Consider the following 18,096-nt stretch of genomic DNA (forward strand, 5'->3'; position numbering starts at 1 on the left):
TATTCGTAGTTTGCACTTTTCGATGTGGTTCATCTATGGTGTAATACCTCATCCTTGTGGAATAAATGTCACAAGGTGTGATTAGCTAGACTAATTTTATATATATGTAATTTTATACATATATAAAAAACAAGGAATTATTTGAATCACATGTTTTCATCATTCTTTGCAGCAACAACCCAAACCTATAAATTTCTAATCATACATTTAATGACAACATTTTTGTTTAACAGGCTATAACATTTTTACAATTTCAACCACCATTAAATAAACAAGGTATCATTTGTTAATGAGCTGGTCTCTTAGCGAAGTTTATTTGCAGTATTCTTCAATGTGTTGGTCTGAAAGCTCGATTGAGGAAAATTATGTCTTGCACAGATTACGGGCATAAGTACACTGCTGTCCTCAACCTATCATCTTGTCTATAGAGCATCTCTTGCAATGTGTGCCTTAACAGAAGTCTTAGTCCCAGTAGAGGCACTCAGGTGGTTTGGCTTCGACTACGCACACAATGCATTAGATGTAAAGCAGAAGAAGTAGCATTAAGATGTGATTCATTGTGCAATATACTGCCACTTCTTACAGGTCTCTGTGTTGTAATGTGCAATACTGTTCAGTGGTGGAAAGTGACAGGAAGCTCAACCTTTAGCCAAGGCTATGAATGTTGATGACAGCTGCTGCTAAGTTACATATTGTATGTCAGACAGAAATCTAGAAGCCAAAATGTATTATTTGTGTTTTAAAGCGTTTTGAAGTTTGCCGATGCAGCCTATAGTTTTATTTCTAGCTATAGACAAGCATGACTCTTGTCGGTGTGTTTTCCAAAGCTTTAGTGCACTTTCTTCCTCACTTGAGATTTTTCCTCCCAGTAAGAGCAGAAACTAGGTTATTTCCCTAAAAGCCAGATGTGCACATATTAATAAGAGGCAACTGCAACACATCTGTTAGTTAATTGGAAACTTGAACTGATCCTCATCTAACAGAGCTTGGCTTTTGAAACACTGAATTATTTGAATAGCTTTTTAACATGTTATTTTAACATCAGTGTTCTTGGCAACTTGGGAGATTTGCAGAATTTGGACACCTCCTTTTTAACCTTCTAGCTTCTAGTGGGTCTTGTGAAGTTATTTGTCATTTCTGAATGGACCCCTGCTTTGTCTTATGAAAGATCAGGACTAATAATTCACTTACAATCAGAAATCCTGGCCGGATGGAGAGGACTTGACTTCAGTCTTACGTAACATTAAGCTTTACCTATTACTCTAGGAGTTATTATGACACATTCGAGCGTGGATAATGTCAGTGGATGCCAGAACACTGTAATGTTTTTTTTGGTAAGGAAATCTCACATGGGCACTTCTCCTGTCTTAGATTTTTATTTTTCTACCAGGGTCTTCCCACCTTCCTGCACAAACCACAGACTGAACAGATTTTTTTTTAATCTTTTGTAAATTATAATGCAAATACTGTATTCTGATATTGCAGTTGTTGAAAACAGTTTGTCCTTTTTTCAATAAAAAAATTAATAAAATGAAATCATTGTGAAGTTGATGCATTAATTGTAAACTCCGCGTCATGGAGATAATGTGTCCGCATGATCTTGTGATCTGACTAACTATCCATCCTGTCGCTTTCCCAGCAAAACTTTATAAAGAGCTGTGTGGTGCTGTGACCCAAATTTCCAGCTGTCAAAGCTAACACCATCAATTTCTGTATTTCAACAAACTGATCCACTCCACTTCTGTGAAAGCCCACAGTGGCAGGTGGCTTAACTGGATATAATTTTTAATGACACAATGGAAAGAATTTCGACTTCACTTTTCTCTGCCTTTTTCCGTAAACTGTGGGAAATAAATTCTGCGGTGTACAATGTCTCAAGGGAAAGTGTTGATATAATATCAGAATGGGTAGCTCTGTTACTCAAATCCTTTGCTAAGAATTTATTTTGAATGGAAATGCTCTCATATTCTCTTAGATGCTTCAGTTGAAATGATATATGTGCTGCTCAGTAAAACAAATTGCGTAACAAGCCAATATTCTAGATGCAATATGCAGAGAGGATATGCACCATGCAATGCCTCTAATTCCGCATTTACATGCACAAAATACTATTAAGCTACAGATCTGATCAATGTAGTTGAATAATAGCTGAACTTCTATTTTGCAGGTTGACACGGCTATCTGCAAATTTAGCTATTTTCCATCCACAGCACAGACTGATCCTAGTCTCATCCATGCTGAATGCAACAGATTGATCTCGCACATCCGCTGGGAGGCAGTGGGCCGATTTGATTTGTTTCTGCATAGGAAGTGTCCCAAGCCTCTGGGCTTTTTCCACATTAGCCAATCAAAATGCCACAAAGCTGGAGTTTGGAATAAAATTTAGGGCTATCCCTTTTTCCTTCATAGCAAATTAATTTTAGTTCAACAATTACAATTTTCTGTAAAAATCAATCTTGCTGTCAAAGAAAGGCAAAAAATTCATTTTAATTCTTATTAGCTGTAAAATGTAAAATCCTATAAAGCTGAGTCCATATTTGTAGCTTCCTTCTAAAAATATCTTCTTAATTTCACCAGTATCACCTCTAAACTTTTGCTACGATCACAAAGAAATTTCACTGGATGCGGATGGTGGATGGTGATTGTTTAGTCCATGCTGCGTGCCCTATTTGCAAGAAATCGACAGCCAGCGCCGGCCTGAGAGCTCCTGTCAATGCTTCTGATGACGTCTCTCTGGCGAATTCCCTTGAACTGGCTTATTAGCAATAGACTGATCAATTTGACCTTCAGATTAGAAGAGTGAATGTAAACATAAACAATTAACCAGCAGAGTCAACCAACACGCGAAAGAACATACAGTATAGCTTACGGGTTCATGTTAAATATGGTAGCAGTTGCAGCAATTTGAACAAAAAAACCCTCTGACATACTCCATGTTTCAGACCTGAACATAAATAACACATTAAGATATGACCTCCTGTCAAGTCTGTAAAGGCAGAAATGTCCCTGGATTATCTCAATGGCCATCACTTGCTTAAAGTTTATGGTCATAATTTTAAAATGTATTAAAAACACAGTCATATTTATTGCTCAAGAGGAAGACTGTCTCTAGTCTGGAAAGTTGGTCACATCTAGGAGGGAATTATATCAGAAAAACTATCCGAGCATCATCTTATGTGGGCCACATCCGCAGCTTGTCGCTTTATAAATAGCTGTAACAGTGTATTTGCCCTGAATTAACGTCCTAAGTGTCCTGGTGAGGTCATTAGGCAGCAACAAGATTAATGCCGTAAATCAGATTTTAAAAAAAGAGGGGGAATTACAGAGGAGTTTCCTCTTTATTGTGAAAACAAATTGTGAAAATCCAAGACAGTGACATGTGTGCGTTTGCCTGATTAAATGACTCCGGTCTCTTTGTTTTCACTGGGTTAACCTTGAATCATGAGTTGTAGCAGTTTGATTTGAGCTGATCTGTGTCACTTGTTTTGGCTTATTGTTTCTGGTCATCTAACAGCTAAAACATCTCTGTTACAGTCACATCAAACGCTAGTTTAGCTCAAGCAAGCCACTTATTTTTCCTTATAGATCAGCTGATCTAAATGCCACCTCACATCAGCTCATGGTTCAGCTTACATCCTTCTATGCATCATTTTGGCAAATCTAATATAGGGCATGCACCCCACCTCAATCCTAGGAGTTTCCAAAGATGTGTCTGACTTGCCTGCTCCATTTTGTACAGTTGGATTTTGCAATAATATAACTAATGGCAAGTATATGTAAACCTCGTAGAAAGTCTGTGATATATTGCTGTCACATAAGAAGACGGGGAATGCCACAAAATTCAGCAATTCAATTATAAATTAGCCTTTTATAAATCCTTGAACTTTAGTGGCAATAGGGGGGAAAGACACCATGACACCATAATAGTGTTCTGTGAGTGCATCAGGATTAAATTAGGTAATTATATAATTCTGATGACATGACAATTACATAAGTTTTCTCAGTAGATCTGGCAGTGCAATGGAGGCCTGCTGACTGTCAGTCGATGATGGCGGTAGGGTGACTGACAATGGGGCAAAAAATACTGATACTCACCTGCTGCATTTAAATTGCCACACCAAAAATGATCATGTTGCCATATTTCTTATGTAAGGACACTGCTGCAGGAGAAATGCTAACCCATGTAAACAAAAGAAATGTAATCTGAACAGTGCGGAAGCAAGTGACTGGTAATGGGATTAACTCTTACACAAGCATTATATAGAAGAGAATCAATTTTTTGTCTCTATGTGTGATTTATATTCACACATAGATTTTTATTCTATAGATTTACAGGCCATTACACACAGAACACTGCAAAAAAAACAAAGCAAAGTTTAGAATTTTTCCAATCTGAACTTGTCGTATAACATGTACAACACAGTGCGTTGCATTTCTGCAGTAAATTTGTCCTTTAAAAATGCACTGTAAAAAATAGTCAACATCAAGCAATGATGAGCTGGTCCTGAAACAAGAAGAGGAAAAAACTGAGATTCTGAGTTCATCTGATTCTACAGAGAATTTCATGGTTTGATCCAGGAGTTGAAGTTGTATGATGACTGCTTTTGCACTTATTACAGGATGTCATTGCGGCAGTTTGAGCTCTTGTTGTCAGAGCTGTGGCCACAAATGACAAATTATTTCAGACGTGGAGCAGCATTATCCATGTGTACTCGGTAAAATAGTATTATTTTACTATTCATATTTTTACCAGTGCCAGTTTTGCCACTGTGCCAACACACTTGTTGCCAAATGCATTGGCTTGATTAGGCTGATCTGTTTATCTGAAAAATATGAAATATGAATAGCTGCAATAAGAAGATTCCAAAAATTATTTTTAAAGCAGGAAATATTTGCACAGATTTTACGTATATACAGTATATAAAGACCTTCATAGCCAAAAAACTGATGTAAGCGGTATTTAGCATTAAAACATGCTAGCATGATAGTGGTTAGCACATTGATATGAGCATTTAGCACAGAGCCAGTAATTTTAGCATCTGAGATTACACGATACAATCAGTTTGCCATTTTCTGTTGGAGCCACACAGTTTTACAGTTCATTTTAAAAAGCAGTAGAGTGCCAGATCACAGATAAATGTGTTTCACTAACACGGCCAACACTCAACACACTTGTCAAAATCTTCTGCTGTTGAGTGTTTAAAGGAGTTTCTGGCTAATTTATTTATTGGTTTCATTTTATCAGCCCGGGCGATTTCGACATGATTTTGCCCCCTTTGTGTTTTTTCAGTTGTTACTCAAGTTTCATTGTTTTGCCTACCAAGAAAAATTAAAAAACGATTTCACATTACATTGGCATGCGTAACAGGATTATGCTGTATCAAATTTCAAGTAATCCTTGCTAATTTTTAATGTAGTTTCAGCTACAATAACCTTACACATTTGCACAAACACATACATACACGCAGCACACTGACACTCATTTTGGCCTCATCTTTGACAGCTGAGTGTCTCATGACACTCAGGGGAGGAATAGGAGAATCCAGCAGGTACAATATGTTGGATGGGATTCAGGCTTTTTCCATTCCCCGAGCCCGGTGAAAGACAATATGTATATTTATTCACAGTGGGTGTGTCCGGTCACACAAGCAGCAACAAAAACTGCGTTCAGCAGATTGCAGTAGTCACATTTACATGCTGTCAGTTTATTGTTGTTCCCACTTTGCGTTCTCATTTCATGCAAATTTCGTTTTGCAAACATTGTCATTTAGGCACGGTGCATGCACGGGCTTGCAATCTTATATGTCATAGCTCAGTAAATGCTTGTCTATTAATGCCTCTGATCTTCTGGCTCTGGCTCCTCTGACCTTGACAGAGACAGCCAGAGCCAGGAAACAAAAGTGATCCCAACTTTATGCTCATTGTTGGCTCATAACCAGTAGCACTTTGTACTTAGAGGACTTGGCTGTGTGCGGTATTACACTTTTTACTTATTTATTTTTTTTAACCTATAATACAGTTGCTTCAGAAAATAAGAAGCGATAGCTAACATGCAGCCTTCCTGTCCTCCATATATACTGCACGCTTCCATTTCAGCATCCCCTGCTGTCAGTGTGGATCTTCTTGCAGCTCAAATGAGCTACTCGTCCTAAGGTGGAAGTGATACATTATAGGATTAACAGGTGCAGGTAGTCATCACTGTTTTGTTTATCTCTGTCTCCTTAAATGTCTTCTTTCTGATTTGCCCATTTGTCATTCTCCTGTTTTGTCATGCCTGCAAAAGTATCCAGTTTCCCCTTAAACTTGGTTAGTAAAGTCTGGAAAACAATAAAGGAAAATAAAACTTGTGATTTCATTGAAGGATAATTTAAATGGAACTGGATACTTGAGAAGGGTTTGTTTATGGTGACAGCTGAGGAGTGATGGATTCCTCTCAACTGTGTCCAGCCCTTGAGTGATAAAGGTCAACATTAAACCGGTCTTGTCAGCCAGCGACTCTTGTACATTTATATACAGAGCACAGCCAACTGCAGGCCTAAGTGCCAAACAGGGCATTGTTTATTTATGTCAACCAATATCCGACCAAATTGTGCTGGCCGTAAGACTAAATATTTTCTTATTTACTTATTCAAATCTTCTCGATGATGTTTTCACAAAATAAATACAATTCCAGAGTTTAAAAGTTATGATAGAGATGATCCTTCGCTGTATTCGCTGGCACCCGGTTCGACCACAAGCCTGTTTCTTTAAGAAGCGCACCAGCTGGCTCCATGTTCAAAGAACAAAACTGCTCATTCAGTGTTGTAAATCTGTTTTTGTGAATGGTGCGCTGTTATCTTTCCACTGAATGTGTGGCACAGCAGCTCCCTCAGGACAAAACAGCTTCCACACCTAAAAGAGCCAACCGCCAGGGTTACCATAACGATATCTGGGCAACAAGCGACGTCAGCTCCAGTATGGAACCCTCTGCAGGGCAAACAGAGACACATAACAAACTTGGAATCAAACTCTTGTTGTTTGTTCGGCGTCCCAAATAGATGATGATAGTATGAAATGTTTAATTATTTTTAGAGCTCATGTGACAGGCTTCGTGGCTGAACCTTTGCTCCCCGGTAGATCTCTGCTGCTCCTGCTGTCGCTGCGCTTCGTGTAACTGCTTTTATCTGATTTGCAATGAGGCACGCAACACTTTACTATATTTGCCTTTTCGTATTATTTTTATAGAATTAGCTTGGGAGCTGTTCTTCACCAAACCCAAAGTGTGGCAAGGTAACAAATACTGTAGGATGAATTCTGTAGAGCCAAAATGAAAATTATGATTAACAAAAACAGATATTCAAGTTCTAAGATTATACATGTTAGAATATTTCTGCAAATGTAATCAGTGATTCTTTTCAACATCTGCTTGGCAATTAGACGTCGCTATTAATGCAGTATTATTTAAAACTCAGAGCACAAAATATGCTTATTGAAAACGATTCTGTGCAGTGGTGACCTTTTATTATTATCACTCAAACATCATCAAACGAAAATCCGCGGATGGATAAAAAAATGGTCCTTGAGTATATTCACTTTATTTGTAGTGTTTATAGTAAATGTGCTAATGAGCCCACCTCATTTTTGGAGCACATAATATTGCTGAACCTAAACCTGACCAACTGACACAACCCTGAATAATAGCACTGCCACCACAGGCTTGTTGAGTACTCACCAAGGAGTGATGGGCACACCACTTCATCTGCCTCTCCTCTTACCCTGATACATCATCACTCTCTAAAAGAGTAAATCTGGACTCATCAGACCACATGACCATTTTCCATCACTCCAGTACAATCTTTATGTTTCCCAGCAACGTGAAGCCTTTTTTTTCTTGACTAGCCTATAGATAAGTTCTCTTCTATATTGTGCAGAAATGTTCTTAAACAGTTGTGACTTCTACTCTTTTTCAAGATTTTTCTTTCTACCACATTTTGTCCTTGAGGGTCCAGCCAGATTTTAATAACATGTTCTTACCCCAATTTTAATAGTTTCAGCAACCTCTTTAGGATATGTCTTCCTATAGGGTTATTTTTTTAAAAAAAAAAAAAAAAGGAGAAGCAACTCACTGCATCAATTAGGGTTAATTAGCCTGTTGTCAGTCAAAACTCATATTTAACTTATATATTTACTGTGCTGCTGTGGTTACTCGATGTATTGTTTGAACTCAGATAACCTTGGATATCTGTTAATGTCAGCTAAAAATGGTTTGTCTGATACTATAACTGTTAATCATGGAAGAGGCGAAGCAGGAGTTGCAGTGACACACCATCACAGAGATGTGGAGCAGACCCAAAGTGAATGCGGTCATCTTCTTCCTTGCTTTAAATTTAATTCACGTAGAACAAGATTAGAGGATCCAATCAGTGGTGACACTGAACCTGGCACCCAGTGGAATGAGACACCAGGGAGGCCTAATCATCCCCATGACTCCACTCAGCTGCAGCAGGCCAATGAAATCCCCTCCAGACTAAGCAGATGGTCGATATCATCTTCTTTCTTTTCTAGGTGAGATTATCTTTTAGGCTTCAGACTTTACAAGTGGATGTTTACTGCAGTAGTGGCCTTTCTGCTATCCGGTTGTGGGATGCTAATGTTTCCCACTGCTGTGTGAGACCCAAAGTATACAAACAGCGAAAGGGTCGCCAGTGTTCCCAGTGTGTTACAGTGATCATCAAATCATGGATTTTATACATGCATACACTGAATTTCTAGTATCATAATAAAATATAACTGAAAGAAATTGAAGGGAAGCAAACTTTTTCTTGAGTCACAAAGACTCTAAAAATAGTTAACATATTAAATACATATTTAAGTAAGCAAAAAGCTTCCCCATTAAAAAATAAGTAAATAATACAGACCAAAATACACACACACACACACAAAGCAATTTCCTCATTATCCTCGGGCTGCAATTTCTCCAAACAAGAAGATTATTTCTTACGTCACAGCACAATTTTCTCTTCAGCCCTGCCTGTCCTGAGATTACAGAGGTAGTTTATGCTTGATTTAAGCAGGTCACCCCAAAGGAAAACAATGCAGAAAAAAGCTCGGCATGAGGTGACACATGATCCCCTGATGATCCCCCTGATTAGGAACTTTCACTCTTAGGGAAAGAGTGAAAGGGGAAGAGCAGGCCAAGGTTGACATGATAACACTTGTGTCCTTTACAGTAAATTATCAAAAATAATTATGTAATATTTAATATTATCAGCTTTATCGCTTTAAAAGCAAATACACAATATATCACGAAACCAGTACCTGTAGTAAGACAAGTGATACATATGATAATGATACATCATCCCTCCTCTGGCAAACTAAGTAATGTGTTGCATAGCAGGGTAACAAAGTAGGCACTGGCTATCCAGTGCAGTCTAATTAATGCGATGTAAAAGAGCCACAAGAGTAACAGAAGCTACTGTATCTCTGCTCAAGTAGAGCACTGAAAACAGGGCAAGTTTTCTGTCCAAAGAGAGTAACGGGTAACAGAAGAGGAGCAGCACACCACTTAAGGACATCCTCGTGCCAGTGAGAAGGATCAGCTTTACACCTGTGGGCTAGGTAATCAACATCGTGCCCTGATCTCTTTACTTTCCTTGTCACTTACAGCACCTTGGAATCAGCACAAAGACCAAGGAAAAGTCAGCCTTCTGATCTCAAGACAGCAAGAGTTATACGAGCAAAAGGCAACGGGAAAAAAGGAAGTGCCTTGCCAGAATTTAAGTGAAAATGATGTACTTGCAATGCTGTGACCCCATGTGAATGTGCATGTGACACATTCTTTTGTCAACTGAAAGATTACTTTGAAAAGGAGACGCATCACATACGCCATCATCCTTTTTCCCAGAAGCCAGGATTATTTGTGTCATTTAAATTTTGGCAGACTTTGAAATAATCTGGACAAAAGTCAACTGCTTTGCCAAGTCTATTTTAAAAACAATACATCATCCCTTTTGTGAGAGACGATTACTTTCCATCGCTAATTAAAAGAAGGGGGGCGGGGGGGGGAGTGAATGGGGCGTGTTAAGGGATATTGATGCAATCACTAGATCTAGCAGGGCCACTGGAGCTGGATCAGCTGACTGGCCCTGCTCCTGAAAGCGAATCATAGCACTGGAAAGAAAGCGTTTCCACTTTTCACAGTGGCTTTTTGAAGATGAAAGATGACCGTGAGCTGATGAAACGAGGTTTACGTATGCACTATGATTGAAAGTCTGGTGTTTTTTCCATCCTTGTTATACTGCATGAACAGGCACAGAGAGGCAGAGAGGTACTCACGATGAAAAGCATCTCACTTTGGGATTCTGTGCAAAAAGGTTAAAAAAACAAAAGCAAAACATTAATTTACGAATTACCAAAACTCCATATTTAAGTAAAAAATATGATATTGCATGTTTTGCTCGTTTTACATCAAATAGAGGCAACAGGAGATAAGCAGGAGAAATACGTGATGGACTATCTAAAGGTAGGTATGTTAATATATAATATGTGTATGTTTCTGTTCTGTGTCTTGTGCACTGTTTGTTTGTATATGTGTATTTCTTGATGCTGTTACACCCAAATTTCCCCTTGTGGGACAATTAAAGGATTCTTCTAATATGATTTGGCATAAACAGACCATAGGGAGTCTTTCAGAAATAAAGATGGGCAGGGATTACCCTTGTTCGGTGAAGGCTACAGTGGCCTCCCTACAACCAAGGCCTTTCACGCAATTTTAAAACTAAAACAGAGGCAAACTGCAAGCATGGAAAAATGTTTGGCTTTCAAAACTTTAGCAGCTGATTCCCTCACTTCCCAGTGCGTAAAGGTTGCCAGTCAAAGAAGAGATGATGACTCAGAATTTGTTTTCATTCAAACTAGACTGGCAACACTGAATAAGTAGAAACGAATCTGCAGATAATCTCAGTTAATCACTGTACTATTTATGAATCAGTTACTGACTAATCTTGGTGTATTGGTGCAATGGCACTGATGCACTGGGAATGTATTCTGTTTTTGATAATATACATTTTTCTAGGCACTTTTGCTCTTTAGCTACCACTTTGGATCTGTCTCCCAGGAGCTTGAGCAGCTATTTAGCGTATGGTTGACAGATCCTGTGAGATAAGGATTAGCAACAGGAATGCAATGGGTCACCATGTGGTCATTTAGTGTGTGTAAATGTATCTGTGCACTAATTTTAGTGCAAAGTCAATTCCTGGGTGTAGCACACATACACACTCGCCTGTTTTCTCCTTTGTCCTCCCCCGGGCCTGAACACTATTTAAAGGTTCCAGGAAGAGATCGAGGATGTGGGGGAGATGCTTGAGGAGTTTTTAGGTGCTTAAGTGGTGTTTTAGAATCATACTGTATCAATATTAGACACTGTACATGAGTTCCAGTTTTATTGTTTCCTATTGGAAAAACAATGACACAACATCCTCCAGGCTAAAGAAAAAAGGGACCATCTTTTTCAGGAAAGGCCAAGCTAGAATCTTATACCAGATGAGAATGGGAGAGCATTTCCTCCCCGAAGTCCAGCAACTGGTCTCCTCAGTTTCTAAATCTTTACTGACTGTTATTAAAAGAACAGTGGATGCTACACAGTGCTAAACATGGGCTTTGTCCCAGATCTTTTGAAATATGTTGCTGCAATCAAATTCCAAATGAGCTAATATTTTTCATGAAATACTGAAAATGTCTCACTTTAAATACTTTATGATATTTGCGAATCACTAGATCCAGTTTTTACTGCTTTTGTTTTCCAGAATGGGAGTTTATCTTTACAGACCTGTTAAAAGTACATTTTATATTATGCAAACACTGTAAATCTGTATGGATGGACCACGTACGAGACACTGCACAGGACCACAATACTAGGACCACACAAGCCGGCACACGTAACTCAACAGTTACGTGTGCCGGCTTGTGTGCGTGTGTGTTTGCAGGTCACAGGCTTGGCACAGAAAACTCGTAAGCATTCTTCATTTCATTCAGGAATATTCTAGCAGTTTGATGGGTGTTACCAGTCTGCTCATTTGCGCAGCTGCCTACCAAAACACAACTGGTAGATCAATAGTTGCTTGTCAGTAATGCTGGAGGTTATCAATGGAAACACTGAAACGCATTTACGTAATCAGGCAAATGGGTGATGAGGGGTCAAAAAAGCCCTTGTCTCCTCCTTTAGGTCTGGCTGAAGTTGCAGCGTGCAAGCAACAAATTAATTGACCTGGGCTGGAATAAATATTCATCAGTGAGGTTATTATTCCAGATTTGGATGGTGAGGGCTCTGCCTTCAGCTGTGGTTTGACAGGAGAGGCTGCCTTGTCTCGCTGCAGCTGTTCAACTTGTTGACATCAGTTCACAGCACTTCTGCTCCAGCAGTGATTGTGAAGATATTAAATTTCACCTTCTTCTGCTGTCCCGAGTTTTAAAATAGTCCAAATGTTCCCAATCATGCAGTAAACAACACACCCTCCTGGTTCCCTCAGCAGTGCAATCCACCATAGCAGCAATCTTAGCAAAGGGCTATTACTGATATAATTATGGTCTCTATTAATGTTTCATACTTTATATGGTGGCGGAATCATTGCATGATGACTTGACTAAACATAACTGAGCGAGGGTTAGAATTCTAAGCAATCGAAACTCGTACGTCACACTCACCTGCTTTGGGTCTTTGCAGTGGATCCATTTTACTGAAACCATTAACTAGCACAAACATTGGAGCTGAAATTTGATTGTAGAAACCTTTACCACTCATTAGATGGGCATCTGAAAGTACACAGAACCCATTTGCCAGTTTGATTAAATACACTGTCATCTCTTTTTCATGAGGAGTACTGATGACAAATATTTGCTTTAATATGCGCTCTGCTTATTTACACGCGCACTTCATTCTGCACACAGGAAGCAGCACCGAGACACACACATCTCCTCTCAGACTTTGCTTTGGCCATGTTGTTTAGGATGGATGCTTGCCATCGGTGCATCAGCGTTTAATTACAACATGCTTTAATCCAGGCCCCACTATCAAATCGCTAATCTGTTGAGGTATCACCTTCAGCACAAGACAGAAGTACTAACATGCACCTGAAGTATGTTTTGGGACAAAGCAAGGTTAAGCTTCTTGTTAATGTAGTGTAATACTAGATTGTTGATTTCCAGTGGGTTTAGCTTGGAACAACTCTGAAGGTTTTTTTTGGGATATCCATTTGAAGCAAATCATTCTGTCAAGAGGTTGAGAAAATCTCTCTAACTGTTGCTGTTCATAGTGTAATGCTTCTATTCAATGTTTAATTCAATTAGCCCTTACATTTGATATGCAGCACCATGACCTTGCACCTGATAGCATGCTAAAGCTGTATCCGAGGATGGATTACCAACCACGCAAAGGCCCACGAGGTTTGCTAAATATCGTATCTGTCACTGTGTCAGAATCTTTTTTTTTTTTTAGTTTAAACTTGCCTCCAACATTATTAGTTGCATCTTAGATGATTGTGGTGTACATATTTTGGGCAATGCCTTCAAGAAGCATACGTCTAGTTCCAACACCACCCGAAGGTACCCTAACAACATCACATCTTTGGTTTTGGAGGCCAAGTGAGTAAAGTGATCTCGCTCTGTCGTCAAGAAAACAGGCCGAGATAAAATGAGCTGTGTGACATGGCATGTTATCCTACTCGGGGTAGCCAATAAAAGATGACACTTTGGTCAAGGTTAGACATGATTAACATCAATACTGTGGCATTTAAATGATGCTCAGCTGGTGACGAAGTGTGCCAAAAAACCCCACACCACTGCACCAGCAGCATCAGCTTGAATTTCTGATACAGTAGTTGTTGGCATTGTTGATGGCTGCAGGACGGATTCATTTTCCAATCCGGTCGTTAAGTCTGACGTCACTAGCCATGTCTGGGCCTAAACTCCGCTGCAGGTCCATATATCAAATGATCACTATGGCATTACTGAGAGTTGAAAAACTGTCTAAAGTCTTTCATCTTTAATAAAATGATCAGCGTTCTGCTCTACCAGGTGTAACAATTGAGTTTAACATCCAGGCATCCATGAAAACGGAATTTATGACATTTAACGGAGTTAGAAGTTAGCAGGAAGTTAGCTCGCTAGCTTCTATCTAGATACAATATAGCATGTCCTGACTGCGGGGTTTTGGAAACAAATTAAAACGTACAGCTCTGTTATCACTTCCAACATAAATGAAGACAGAAAACAGCAGTGACGTTTGTAGGGTTACTGAAGTTTGGCTAGCTGGTATATAATGATGTGCTACGTGACCGCTAGCGACACAGCTATGTTAGCATAATATAAACAAGCTAACTTTTTTTCCACTCGATAAAAGTTAACGTGAGTGTTCTCGGTGGTCAGGAACAAATGTAATCGCATGGCAGGATGCTGTAAAAGGACCAAACTTCAGCCAGGAGAACAACTGAGATAATCCATCCACAATACGAGGTTAGTCATGCATATACTGCTGCATGGGCTGGGCTGTAGTTACATCCTAAGGTTTTAAAAACTGAGCTAAAATAAATGATTAGTGGTAATAAAAGCCGAGGGAGGTCAACAGTGATCACTGACTGTTTTAGGAGCTTTTTGAGATTAAATAGAAGAAAATACAAAACATTAAACATGTTAACAACACAAAAGCCATGTTAAACGCATACTACTTTAGGCCCGGAAGTAGGATTCGTCACGTCATCACTTAACGACCGGATTGTTTATGCTCATCAGATCACAGAACCACCGCTAACCGCATTTTTGTTTTTCTATTTGGGCAGTTCTCTGAAAATCCCACAGATGATTGCGCACTGAAATCCCAGTAGATCAGTTTCTAAAAGGGCTCACCCTTCATCATCATTGTAGCTTAAAATAACCTTTTTTCCCCATTCAGGTACCCTTGACCTCGTCTACATGCCTTAATGGATTAAGCTTCTCCCAAGTAAATGGCTGGCTTGAACAACTAAACAGATGTTGCTGACAAATATTGTACATCCACTACAAAGCTGTGATTTATTGAAAAGTGCGAGTAATTAACACAAAAAATGGGAAATAACAGCTATTATTAACTCAAAAGACAATAGCAAAAGTGGTGAGTATCATTACATTCACAGCTGCTAGCAGTTATTTTTTTGCACTTTTAATGCAAAATAACAACATTGATTGGGGAAATAATGAAACCAACTCGTATCATGAGTGTCAAAAAGGCCAGTCGGGAGGGTAATCGGGCCATGCTGCTTCTGTATTAATGCAAGCCTGAAAAGCTGGAAAAAAAAGGTACAGCAGCAGACATTCCCAAGCCACTGGCTGTTTTTGGTCCCAAAAGATCTCACCAAAGTGTAATTATGTAATTGCCTCGTCCTGTGCAATGCCCTCTGAGACATTTTTCTGCAGAAGATTTATTTATGGCCTAGCGTCTGCTTTGTCACCCAATCCTTTGAATCCAGAGAGCACAGAACTCCCCTTAAGGCTTTTAACAGAAAGGAGACAGTTTACATCCAGCAATGTGGCGCTGCACACCAACATGTTTGCATGTAAACATGGTGATTATTTTGCAGGAGTTGTTTCAGCCCTCTCGTCATGCTTAAATGGACTATAACTTTCATATACTTTTCAGTGGTGAAAATAAGCTTCTTGAATGTTTTACTAAGGTAAAATACTGTAATCCTTTTTTTAACTTTTATATTTTATGCTGGTTTATACTTTCACTGTGTTACATTTATAAGGGAAAACTTTACGTTTTAAACTGTATTCGTTCATATATTTTTACTAGTATAATCCAGAGTTCACAGAAAAGATTTGCAGTATGGAAATGAAGCATCCAGCAGATATCAGTTGAGTAACATTTGTTGCATGGCTTCTTATTATTGCATAAACTGTATTATATTCAATACAAAATGTAACACTGACAGACCCGTGTTTGTTCTCAATGAGTGCCTACTCTTTTAGGTATGTTTTCCAGTAACGCTTAAGGATTAAAGGACTGAGAATAAAATTTCCATCTGAACTTTGGAGATTTAAAAAAGCTAATGTGCAACAAAAGGTATTTCAGCGAGCGGACTCTTTCTTACGATACAAAAAGTTTCTTTCTACATGAAAAAAGGTTGCCAACTGCTTTGTGATGTAATGTTTGGCTCATTCCAAAGATGGCATCTGGTATGTCTCTCATGGAGGTAATGCCTACAAATGTATATATATATTATATTAGTATTTCCTGAGGCAAGTTAACTGGCCATGTTCCTCTTTGATGTCAACAATCACCACTTTGTCACCCATTCTCTACACCTCCCAGACTCTCGGTGTGAGTTGTGTACATCTACAGTACAAAATATTGCATAAGATTGTGATGTCAGCCCAGGGCTTAGGAAGATCTAGTTCCATAAAAGTTCTTTCACCAGTCTCAGTAAAATGACCCTATTCTAACTTCCCACCACAGGCCACGCTGTGTTATGCCCGTCAAAGGGAAACATACACAATGTCATCTGCTTCTTGTGCATCTGCCCTCAAAGGGCACGATAATGGCCACATTTTCCCTGGCAAGGAGTAGAGAAAGAGAAGGCTACCAATTCAGAGTGGCTCGACACCGAGTTTTCTCACAGTTTTCATTACACCCACTAATTATGATAATTAGCAAACAGAGTCATCAGTGGGTGCCATGATTGTATGTGTAAGGGTATGCGTATGTGAGACACACTAATGAGTTGTTTAATGGCTTGGAAAAAAAACATTCCACTCGAACTTCAATCTGAAGGACGCAGGCAGGTCAGGAGATCGTGAGATCTGGCATAAGATTAAGAAAACAGTTCCAAAATGGAGTGCACATACTTTGTCTTGTCTGGCACTCTTCTGTCCATCTGCGGGACCCTTGGGGCAACAGCAAGAGTTCCCAAACTTTACTACACCAGGCAAAAAATAGGCATCAGTTTAATCCACTAGTGCTTGTTTGTTGAATGAGACCTCTCTGAGAATTTGAAATGAGATAGTAAAGGTTGTACAGAAAAAAGAATATCAGCACAGACCCCAACATCTGCCAGCTGATTGATGACGTGCTAAGATAGTCAGAAATATGCGATAGTCACTTGAAACCACAGCAGAAATATCCAGAATGAGGTGGACTATTAAAAATAAAAACCATAGCTTTTTCCTAATTAGTGTCTATAAGTTAGGATTATGTCATAACCTGTTTTGGCATCTTAACTTCTCCATCACAGTGCACTTTAGGCTGAGCTGGGACACTAATTCAAGCAGATGTTAGCTGTTTTCCCCCTTCACACGACAATCTTTTGTGTAGCATTATGTAAGCCATCATCAAAAGAGTACTTTCTTAAAAAGCGTGTCTTTAGCTTGGCTGACAATCCCCCTCTACTGCACAACACTGGACCACTGCCTGCAGTCTACTGGCATTGAGTTTTCTCGTTCTGGCGTGAAATCATAGGCCTCTGCCTGACACACTAGAGGCAGAATAGGCTGCTCAAAGTAAGCTTTTGTCGAACTGCACTGTTGACACTCGTGTTTTTTTTTTTCTTTTAAAGCAATCAGAAAGAGTCTACAAAATGAAGGAATCCTGTTCCTCACGCACCCATTAAGGGTCACTGCCTTCCCAAAAATGTGCATTCACGGCAGTGTAATTACATAAGGACGTTTACACAAGCAGTAACTGCGGTGTTACTGCCACAGGCATACTTCAAGAGCAAAATGCAATGTCCTCGACTGAAAACTGCCCACACTAGGACGCAAGAGACGTTTAAGCAGAGTCAGAGGTGATTGAATTTTTTTTCCTCTGAGCAAAAACACTTAACAATAGATGTATACAGTTGTCTCTCTTGCCTCAATTAAATTATATCCTGCACTTTACAGCATAAAGTGCAGGACGGACGTCTTGGTGACAATTGCATCAGTCGGCTTCTTTATCTCATGCAAGAGTGCATGGCTGCACAAACAAGTGTCTAAAGTGGAATTCTTACTAACATGCAAGTAAAAATTTAGATGCTTGTGGATCATACAGGCCCATTAAAGTGTACAGTGTACTGGAAGACAGATCTACAAAGAGACAATACTGGAAAACAA

The 18,096-nt window shown here is 39.2% G+C and overlaps 1 protein-coding gene across 1 annotated transcript in view; it reads left to right on the forward strand.

The window, feature by feature from the left end:
- The window catches only part of LOC102787457 (inward rectifier potassium channel 2-like), a 5,712-nt gene extending 4,182 nt beyond the window's left edge, over positions 1–1,530 (forward strand). Inside the window, exon 2 of the mRNA XM_006791381.3 lies at positions 1–1,530. This exon is cut by the window's left edge and continues 1,911 nt beyond it. The gene's annotated coding sequence lies outside the window, so the exon portion shown is untranslated.
- Positions 1,531–18,096: the final 16,566 nt, after the last annotated feature.

The sequence above is a fragment of the Neolamprologus brichardi genome, chromosome 4 (genome assembly GCF_056152115.1).
Source record: "Neolamprologus brichardi isolate AB-2024 chromosome 4, ASM5615211v1, whole genome shotgun sequence".
Lineage (NCBI taxonomy): Eukaryota > Metazoa > Chordata > Actinopteri > Cichliformes > Cichlidae > Neolamprologus > Neolamprologus brichardi.